Source organism: Nicotiana sylvestris, chromosome 8, assembly GCF_000393655.2.
Source record: "Nicotiana sylvestris chromosome 8, ASM39365v2, whole genome shotgun sequence".
Classification (NCBI taxonomy): Eukaryota; Viridiplantae; Streptophyta; class Magnoliopsida; order Solanales; family Solanaceae; genus Nicotiana; species Nicotiana sylvestris.
In genome coordinates this window covers 115514823-115525120 of record NC_091064.1, presented here as the reverse complement: position 1 = coordinate 115525120, position 10298 = coordinate 115514823, and the positions used below count along the sequence as shown (strand labels likewise).

Sequence of the window (10298 nt, the reverse complement as noted above, 5' to 3'; positions counted from 1 at the left end):
CTAATAATCAAATAGAAATAAGAATAATTGATGGAAATAATAGCTGGATAAAAAGCAAAGTAAATCAGTATATTTCAGTAGTATTTTGTGTCCTTACAAATGCTCATTCCTCACCTTTTATAGCTATTTCTAAGTAATATGTTTCTCTCCTTCCATAATGGAGTTATTATGGATAATTAATGACATTCAATGTAACGTTATAATTGACAATCGTAACTGTTTCGGTACAGACTATATAACGTTTTTCGTAATTAATGCTCATTAACTACCAATAATACATATCTATACTCTTTTGCTATTTAGGTTCATTCTTCCGATGCTTTTTCAAATTATCAAGAGGTTCGAGCACCCATTCCTTTTGGTTTTCTTGGATCTTTGCTCGTGCCTGTTAAAGCTCGTGCCTCTTCAACTATTCTTCGCCAACTGTCATTCATTTACTGATCCACGTGTCATGACATATCAACACATAATTAATTTGATATAATAACTTGATTTTTCCCAATGCAATATTGTGCATTGTTATAAGTAGGGGTATTTATATTATAGTTAATACGCATCAATATTGCAAATATCCACAACCAAATATGGAATAACCATAATCCCTAATTTTATATCTGGATCAATATCCTTATCTTGTTAACCAAATGACCACCTAATGTTTAGGGGATTTAAAATCACTGTGGTTTGGGATCGAGAAAACTAGAAGACGTTAATCAGGTTAACTAATAGATAATTATATATAAAAAGTAGGATTAGTAGCGTGAGAAATAAGATAAGTTTAGAGGCGGATATAGCTAGTTTTATTGGGTTTAATATTTTAACATTGAACATAATATATAGGTAAAAATATCACAAAATTGCACCCAATAACCTAGGGACATTTGCATCTATACCCGCTTTTTGGGTTATGTTTTAACTTGTGCCCGTTTTGCAAAAAAATTACAAGCGTACCCACTTTTTCGCGTAACTTCAGCATACGAGGCTGAAGTAGCAAAGGCAATCACGCAAAACTGTAGACGGAACTGAAATAGCAAGTGTGTTGAAGTTTTTGTTTGTAATAGCTAAAGTTTTTGTTTTTGTAACTGACGAAGATTTTTTTTGTAACTGGCGAACTTCAGCTCTAGAGCTGAAGTTTTTGTTTTTGTAACTGGCGAACTTCAACTCTAGAGCTGAAGTTTTTTGTTTTGTAACTGGCTTATGGTTTTCATACTTCCCAGAGACTTAAACTAAATCATCCATCAAAACAGATGATGTTAAGAGATGGCACAAACAAAGGGGTTTTCGTTGTGATTCAAACCAGTTAGTCTCAGCATAAACAGATAAAAAATCTGTGCATTTTTTCTACAACGAAAAGTTTTCAACGCACTTATACAGATTTATGATAAGCTGATTTATTTATTCAAACTTGTTGGTCTCAGTTAGCTGCTGCTTCTATAGTTTCAGTTAGCTGCTGCTTCAACGCATCTATTACCACCATTCAATCAAGTAAGGACCTTTAGTCACGGACTTCAGAAAGAGGTTGAGGGCGGATATAACTTTGAGGAGGAGAAGGAGGAGGAGAAATGGGGCATAAGTTGTTTAAAAAGTGGGTAGAAGTTAAAAAAAATTTAAAAAATGGGTATAAGTTAAATGAGGGCGACCAAATAGGCGCTCCGTACAATTTTTATAATAACCTAGTGGTCAATAAAATGATTGAAAAACCATGAGATCTCATGTTTAAATCTCGGGGAAGACAGGAAAACAATAGGTAATTTCTTCTTACCTAATAATGTGTTGGTGGGTTATAGCAAGCGACCGCAGAAAACAAATCATTAATTATATAAAGGAACGTGGGGTGGGGCATCAAGAGTTCTTACATTTGAATGGCCTTTTTGAGGGCAATGATGGTGTCCATAGAAGTGTTGGTATCAATATCAAAAGAAATGGAGTCGCACAGTCCATAGAAGTGTTGGTATCAATATCAAAAGAAATGGAGTCGCACATTTCAGGGCTTCTATAGAAAGAAGTTGATAATTGGCTTTGTAATCAATACTGCATTGGGGTAGTAGATTTTTTCATTGTCGTAACGGAGGAAAACTGTGGTCAATATATTCATCTCTTCCGCTAATAGCTGCATAGATAATATTAAAAAATAAGGAAATAAATTGAAACCCAAAAATTCACATATGTTAATTAAGAAATTAAAATTGGTTGTACCATATTCGCGCCAATCCAAATCAATATTCTACTATCTAGTTTTGAAAATGTTTACATGAAAATTGTCATTGTTGTTGAAAAGTAAATCAAGATACAAACACTATCTCAACAAAATAATACCTAGAACTCCTCAAAAAATCATGCAAAAAATAAAAGGAACCAAATGGTTTAAAAATAAGGCAGGTTATTTGCCTATTAATATGAAAATTCTTTACCCTGCTTGTGTCGATTGTTTTATATGAGAAGGTTAATTATTAGTGTTGAATAATAATAAAGATATATAACTGATCAACTCCATCGATAACACAGCGATCGCCAATGTCAAAAGGATGGACGACAAAGACACAGATGATGGATTCGAAGATAGTCTTGCAAGTGTTTTGGAAATCCGAGAAGTACAAGTTGTGAAAGATGGAGAGCAAGGATTTGTGTGGACAACAGTCCCTCACTAAGAGCGAACCCACAGGTATTATAAAACCCACTATCCCACTTGCTATCTTATGAAGCTGTGCACTGCCGTTTTTGTATCATTTAATGAATGTGCCAAGTACTTCCTCAAATAGTATGCTCTAACCTAACAATAAATCCCAAACAAAGAAAAAGTCAAATCAAAAGATGCTAGTCCTTGAATTACAATTCATTGATAGCATAATGAATAAATCTTCACATCACGTTTTAACATATAGGTTACTAATCCCAATTTTTACTTGTAAATCATTTAGGTGATTTGATATGTATTGGAGTCTTTTATTCTATCTGTTAGTGTATATAAATTAAATTAAAAGATTATAGATGTGTGTATATATATAATTACCACCCAATTTCTGAAGGCAGATTTGGTGATCCTTCCGGTCTCGAGAGCTAGCTCCGTCAAAGAGTGGGAAAATGGTGTGTATCTCTACTCTATTCAGGAATCTCATTAAATCTTCCTCCCCTATGTACCTTCAGCATAAAAAGATAAACTTAATTCCCATATGTTGCAACTCATATGTTGCAACTCATTAGTTATCATGCTGTCTTTTGGGTGAAAAGTGAAACTTAATTCTGTAACATACATATTACATCCAACCTGTACTCCATATAATTAGTACAAGGAAGTTATAAATATATTCTGTTGGGCTTTCCTTTTTATACTTAATTAGATAGAGTAGCGTTAACACTTGAGACTGACCATGCAGAGATTTGACCCTATAATTATATACATTCAAATAATATATTCTCCCTCTCTCTCAATTTACATAATACATTTCGCTTATAGAAAATTAATTTAACTAAATGTTAATGCTAAATTAAATTAGTTCAACTTAATTAAACTTTGAATATTTAAAAACTATACAAAAAGTAATATAAGTTCTAATTTTTCTCATGTCAATATGATAACAAAATATATTTTAAATTATTTGTTAAACTTTACACAATTTGGCTTTCAATAAGCGAAGTGTGTTATCTAAATTGAAATGGATGGAATAGTACTTTATATATATATATATATGCACACACACACACACACACGTTTACCCTAAAAACGGATAACAATTGAATTTATACGTGGTTTTAACGATACGTGATTTTACTTGGCACAAATTGGAAAAATATGTAAATTGATATTGTAATTGATTATAAAGAGAAATAAATGCAAACCAAATGAAACGTATAGGTTTGGCACTCGAGCTAGATCACCCTCGAACTAAGTAAAGATTCTATTGAAATATGAACAAAGTAACAGAATATTGAAAGCTTAAGAGAAGACAATATATTGCTTTGTATTGCATAAATGTGATGTGTTTTACAAATGATCAGACCCCCTTTATATAGTAGAGGAGGCCTAGTCTTGGTACACCTCTAAATACAGTAAGAAATCTCATTATTGGCTAATTAATCAGCCTTATCTCAATAGTGATGGGATTCCGCCATGATCCTTGCTCGATTACAAATATATATTTCGGCTTACCATTACTTGATTTGGTAAACTTCTATCGGTCTCGCTCGATCTCTATTTTGCTTGATCTTGATCTTGGCCGATCTCGACCTTGATTGGTCTTTGAGTTATGAGCTCAGCAATCTAATTTCGCACTATGGCTCGATATAACACGAGGCCGAACCTTGACCTATCATGTTCTAGTCTGGATTAGTCATTGTGAGCACCTAATTTTTGTCATACATGAAAAAAACTCCTAAAAATAAATCAAGAATAATTTTAATGAATTTTAGGAGATTTTCTTTATTTAGTTGCATTTCATGCATGTTTAATATTTTTAAAATCATAAGAAAAAATCATAAAAAATTGTCATATTTTAATTTCATGTCATCTTAGGTTCAATTTGAATTTAGGAATTAATTACATTGAGTTAATTGCATTATTAAGGAAAAAATCACAAAAATAGTCATTTTTATATATGTTTAACTTTTAGTCTTTAGAAATTAGTGTTTTTATTTTGTTTTAAGTTAATTAGTTGTTTTAATAGATAAATAATTTTAATTTTACAAATTAGATTGATTTAGGATATTATTAGATTTTAAAATCAAAGAAAAAAGAAGAAAAATATGAAAGGAAAAGGGGTTTGTTTTTGAATTAAAATCGGACTAAGCCAGCTTCAATTGGCCCAATACCATACCAATACCCACGGCCCAAACTCTATTTTCATTAAAACCTAACCCTTCTCTCATTTTCTAACCTAGACACACATTAAAAGTCCTAAGGAAAATCGTACTCCTCTCTCACCGACCCAAAAAACGGCGTGACCCCAGCTCCCTTCTTCTGTGTGCTTTTTTCATTTCTCAAAATACACACACATCAATTACACCCACACACCTAGGCTGCTGGAAGAAGAAGTTTGCACTTCAAAATTTAAGATCGAGAAAACCAAAAAAAGAATGAAAAGCTATAAAAAAAAGGATGAACAGCAGAGTGATTGGTTGTTTCAGATTCAAATGATTCACAATCAAAGCTGCGTTTATTTGTTGTCGATTCCGAATTGATTTGCCTGGGTTCGAAATTTCCTTCCTCTTGTTCGGGATTGTTTTTGCTGTTCATCATTGCTGAACTTTACCAATTAGGAGTTCTAGGCATTTATTTGGTTTTTGAGCTGTTGTTTCCCTACTTTAGGAGTGTTTAAACTCTCCAAAATTGCTGATTGACTGTTGAATTTATGGCTACTTGCTGGGTCTTGTCATCTTCATTTGTGCTCGAGTTTGGCCGATTCAATTCCTGACTCAGGCATTAGGTACACATTCCTAAATCTGTATTTGCTTGTGTTTGTTGCTAAAAATGAAAAAATATGTTAAACTTCTGACAAGCTTTGATTTACGGTTCTGTTATGCTATCTGTGTCATTTGTGTGTTTTTAGCTTCGAGTGAGAACATTGGTTTTTCTACCACATTGCAGTCTCTTACAGTGAAGATTAATAATCTCCTATATCTCTTATTATGCTCGAAATTTTCTTTCAAAGCACTATTTCAAATTATTATCTTTTCTTTTTTGCATCTTGTATTTAAAAGTAAAAGTTAAACATCATCCTTAATATTTGAAATTATGAATACGCATTGATTGTCCCGTAATTCTTGTTTCAAAATGGTCAATAGCTTAAACTAGTGGCGTTTTAAGTGCTAATCGATTCCTGTTAATCAAGGAACAAATGTTAAGCCTAATCTTTGTACACATTTTGATAAATAGAATCAGTAACAAGTTTCACCAAAAAAGCAAATAAGAATTCATAAGTTAGTCCATAATTTCATAATTAATTTACATCCTTCTCCACAAATTTATTCCATAACTCTTGGTCTTACCCCAAATCTAAAAACTTTAGAAAAGTTAATTCATGATGTGACGATCCGGTCAGTCGTCTCATGAGTTACCGCTCCGTTTTCCCTAGTTCTGCTTCTTTATGCTTTGTTATCCGTGTTTTGTGGTATCGGGTTGGTCGGATCGAATCCGGAATGGTTTTGGTAAGGCTTAACAAAGTTTAAGTTGGAAAAGTTAATCGGATGTTGACTTATGTGTTAGAGGGCTCAGACGTGATTTTCGATGGTTCGGTTAGCTTCGGGAGGTGATTTATGGCTTAGGAGTATGATCGAAATGAAATTTGGAAGTTCGGAGTAGAATTAAGCTTGAATTGGCGAAGTTGATATTTTGGCGATTTCCGGTTGATAGACGAGATTTTGATATAGGGGTCGGAATGGAATTCTGAGAGTTTCAGTAGCTTCGTTGGGTCATTTGGGATGTGTGTGCAAAATTTCAGGTCATTCGGGCGTGGTTTGATTGGGGTTTTTATCAAAAGCAAAATTTGGAAGATTCTAGAAACTTAGGCTTGAATCCGATGTGTTTTGGGTGATTTGATGTTGTTTGAGGTATTTTGATAATTGGAACAAGTTTGATTAAGGTTTTAGGAAGTGTTGGTGCCTTTGGTTGAGGTCTTGGGGGCCTTGGGGTGAGTTTCGGAGGATTGAACGAATCATTTTCATCGGTTTGAGATAAGTAACCACTGTAAATCTGGAACTGAGGGTACAAAACCCCGGTATTTGACTTGTTTTTGATAAATGCGGTGACACACATGCTAGGTGACGAGCGTATGGCGTGCAACAGTAGGGATTGTGACTTGGTCCGTCCCGTAGCGACTATTAAGTTGCGTAATTGATTTGGAAATATTATGTTATCCCGTATTTTGGATATTTATATTGTATTATGGGCTGTATGACATATTTGAGGCCTTGTGCCGACCTGTAGAAACCCTTAGGGACATTTTGACAAATTTCCTCACCTTACTTGCTAGAAGCAAATCCTCAGACATGTTTTACCTACTTAAATATTTAAAACTGGTTTTATTACACTACTCCTGATTGTGAGGACTGTTTGGCCTGAGTTCCCTAAATTTCATTGTTGTGCCCAAGAGGTAGTGATGTTAAAGACTAAGAGAGGTTGAGAACCTAATTGTGAGGATATTTATATATATATGGATCGGGCTGGACGCCGCTGCGATACTTATATGGATCGGGCTACACGCCGCAGTGATACTTATATGGATCGGGCTGCACGCCGCAGCGACATGACGCTTGGGTTGTAGGAGCCTCTTCAGAGTCTACACACCCCCAGTGAGCATAGTCGACTATAAATACATGGATCGGGCTGCACGACTCAGCGGTTACTATGATTTCTACTAATATGAGATATAGATGAGCCGAGTGCTGAGAGTGAGTACTGAGTGACGAGAGTTGAGTCACGAGTGACTGAGAGGCTGCCCGAAGGGCCATATTCTGAGTGATTCCTTGCCTGAGGGCCCCTGTTATGATGTTTTCACTATTTTCACTCTTCTTTTAAATAAGTCTCTGTTGGACATATTGCTAAGTAACTGATTTCAATGTTTAAACTGAAAATGATGATTTTTATAACAGAATTGATTTTAAAGTTATATGTTTTGAACTACTCATCACTGCTTTCAGTCCATTATTTACTTTAGTTACTTACTGAGTTGGCGCACTCACGTTACTCCATGCACCTTGTGTGCAGATCCAGGTGCCCGAGCAGCCGAGTGAGCATCTTTAGCTGATTCAGTTTCTGTCGAGAATTTCGAGGTAGCTGCATGGCATTTGCAGTCCTGTTTTCTCCCTTCTATCATGTTATTTTCCGCATTTTCTAGACTATTGATGTAGTAGGTATTCAGACTTGTATTAGAGGCTCTAGACTCATGACACCAGATCAGTTTGGGCTGTGTAGTTTTCTGTTATTTTGACTTCCGCATATTTTTTGTTGCTCTAAACGGTTATTATGAAATTGGTATTTAAAACTTGTGTTGAAAATGGGTTCTTACTAATGGAAAATGGGTTGTGGTCAGTTGACTGGTTGGCTTGCCTTGTAATATGATAGGCGCCATCACGACCGGCATTTGGGGTCGTGACACATAATCTCGTAGCTTGCTTTAGACGCGATTAATAATAAATCATCGTGACTATGGGTACGGTTCCCGTGACATAGTTATGATACCTAATTTCAAATTTGGGTTTGCATTTCATATGACCTGATCATAACAACTCTGAACAATAATAAAATAAACATATCACGAATCACGGATGCATTTTGTGTAGCGTGATTTGCGGTGTGTCCCAAAACAGCAAGTGTACGACAATCGTAACTTGTTCAAAAAATAATTTCATAAATCCTAATAAGCGGTTAAAATAATTAAAAGCAATTATAAAGTTAAAAATGTACTAGGTTTAAAACATGTAGTAAATCAGATAATTAGGCCAATTATTAATAGTTTAAGCAACCGTGCTCGAACCACGAAATATGGGAATACCTAACACCTTCTCCCGGATTAATAGAATTCCTTATCTAGAATTTTTGGTTTCGCAGACTTTTAAATGAAGTCAAATTTTCCTCGATTTGGGATTTAAAATAAATCGGTGACTTGTGGCACCATAAAATTATTCTAATTGGCGATTCTGATTTAAATAATATAATTCTATGTCGATTTATGTTACTTTAATTGGAAAAACTCCATTATATCCCTCTCGGATAAAAAGGAGGTGTGACAGCTCTAGCGACTCTACTGGAAAAAGAACCTAAAATTGTTGTTCATGGTTCAGAATTCGAGCTTAGAATAACTGTTATAGTTGGCTTTTATTTATAATATGATTTTTATGTGTTCAAGCCTAATGTGCTAAATGCCGTTTTTACCACTTTGATATTGTGTGAACTGTATATACACTGTTACGAAACCCTTCTTCTCCCTAAGTCTTCTAAATCATCTGGAAAGTGTGCACTTCGTGTGACTTATTTTCTGTTAGAGTCATATTCAAATTTTAGAACGAGGTTCGGAAAAGTTGCAAAGCCGGTGAATCTTTTGTATTCCCGGTATGCTGCCCCCCTCGGCTCAAGCTGTCCGCTCGGGTAAGCCAAGTTTAGAACAATACACCCAGATTTTTAAACCTAGAATAACATAACCTCATATAGGATCCCTAGTAGGTACGTTTGTTTACATCATGTGCATCTGACATTGGGGACTCAACACAGGGGTTGAGTCCGTCTAGGACAGGTGTACCCAAATTAAAAAGACCATCCTGATGCATCTTACGTGCTACTTGCACATCTGTTTTTTTCGGCTTGCATGTTGACCGGCTTTTAGAATAAGGGAGAAAAATTGGAAAAAATTAAATTGAGGTATAAGGGAGATAATTTGTCACGACCCTAAACCCAGATCCGATCTTGATGGTGCCTCTCGTGAAGACACGTACAGCCGACACAAATACCCAAAGAAATTAACAGATATAATAATTCATAATTAAGTCACTAATAATGATAAATCCCAAAATAGAATGAAATATATCAACTACGGAAACAAACACAGCCCGACATCAGGGTGTCACCAGTCATGAGCATCTAGCATATGTCTAAGAGTATGAAAGAGTTTATACAGTCTATTACAAAACTAGAACAAGGAAAATAAGATAGGAGGGAGAAACACTGGGCTGCGAACGCCGAGCAGCTACCTAGTGGACTCTAAATAGCATGCTGGGAGCAATCAACCCTCACTAGCGGGGCTCGAAGCTCTTGAATCTACACACAGGGTGCACGGAGTAATGTGAGTACGCCAACTCAATGAGTAATAAAAATAAATGAAGACTAGGCAATAAGAAAACACGTAAAACACAGCAAAATGCTACAAAGAGGCAGTGAAAAACCAATACAATGCAATAAAACAGTGAAATCTTATAAAAACACCTTAGTTCAGTATAAGCTTCTTTAAAACAACTTTTTAATAGTTAAACAAGTAAATGAAAAGCAGCGAGAAGAGATAAATACATAAAATCTGCCCCTCGGGCACAATATCGACAAAATCAGCCTCTCAAGCAATAACATGGAACAACACCAACCCCTCGGGCTATATCACATATCACACTGGTACCCACACTCACTAGGGGTGTACAGACTCCGGGAGGGGCCCCTTACGGCCCAAGCACAATATCAAGCCATCTCGTGGAATAATCAAATAGGCTCTCGGCCTCATATTAAACCACATTGTGGCGTACAACTCAGGCCCTTGGCCTCCTAATCATAATCAGTACAACACTGCTGCGGCGTGTAGCCCGATCCTATAATAATCCTCACA

At 35.4% G+C, this 10298-nt stretch overlaps 1 long non-coding RNA gene across 1 annotated transcript; it reads left to right on the top strand.

Moving 5' to 3' along the window:
- The first annotated feature begins 4872 nt into the window (after nucleotides 1–4872).
- Nucleotides 4873–7989, top strand: LOC104211998 (uncharacterized). Its single transcript, XR_707280.2, has 2 exons — nucleotides 4873–5420; nucleotides 7700–7989. It is a non-coding gene; the product is annotated as an uncharacterized lncRNA (long non-coding RNA).
- The last annotated feature ends 2309 nt before the right edge of the window (nucleotides 7990–10298 follow it).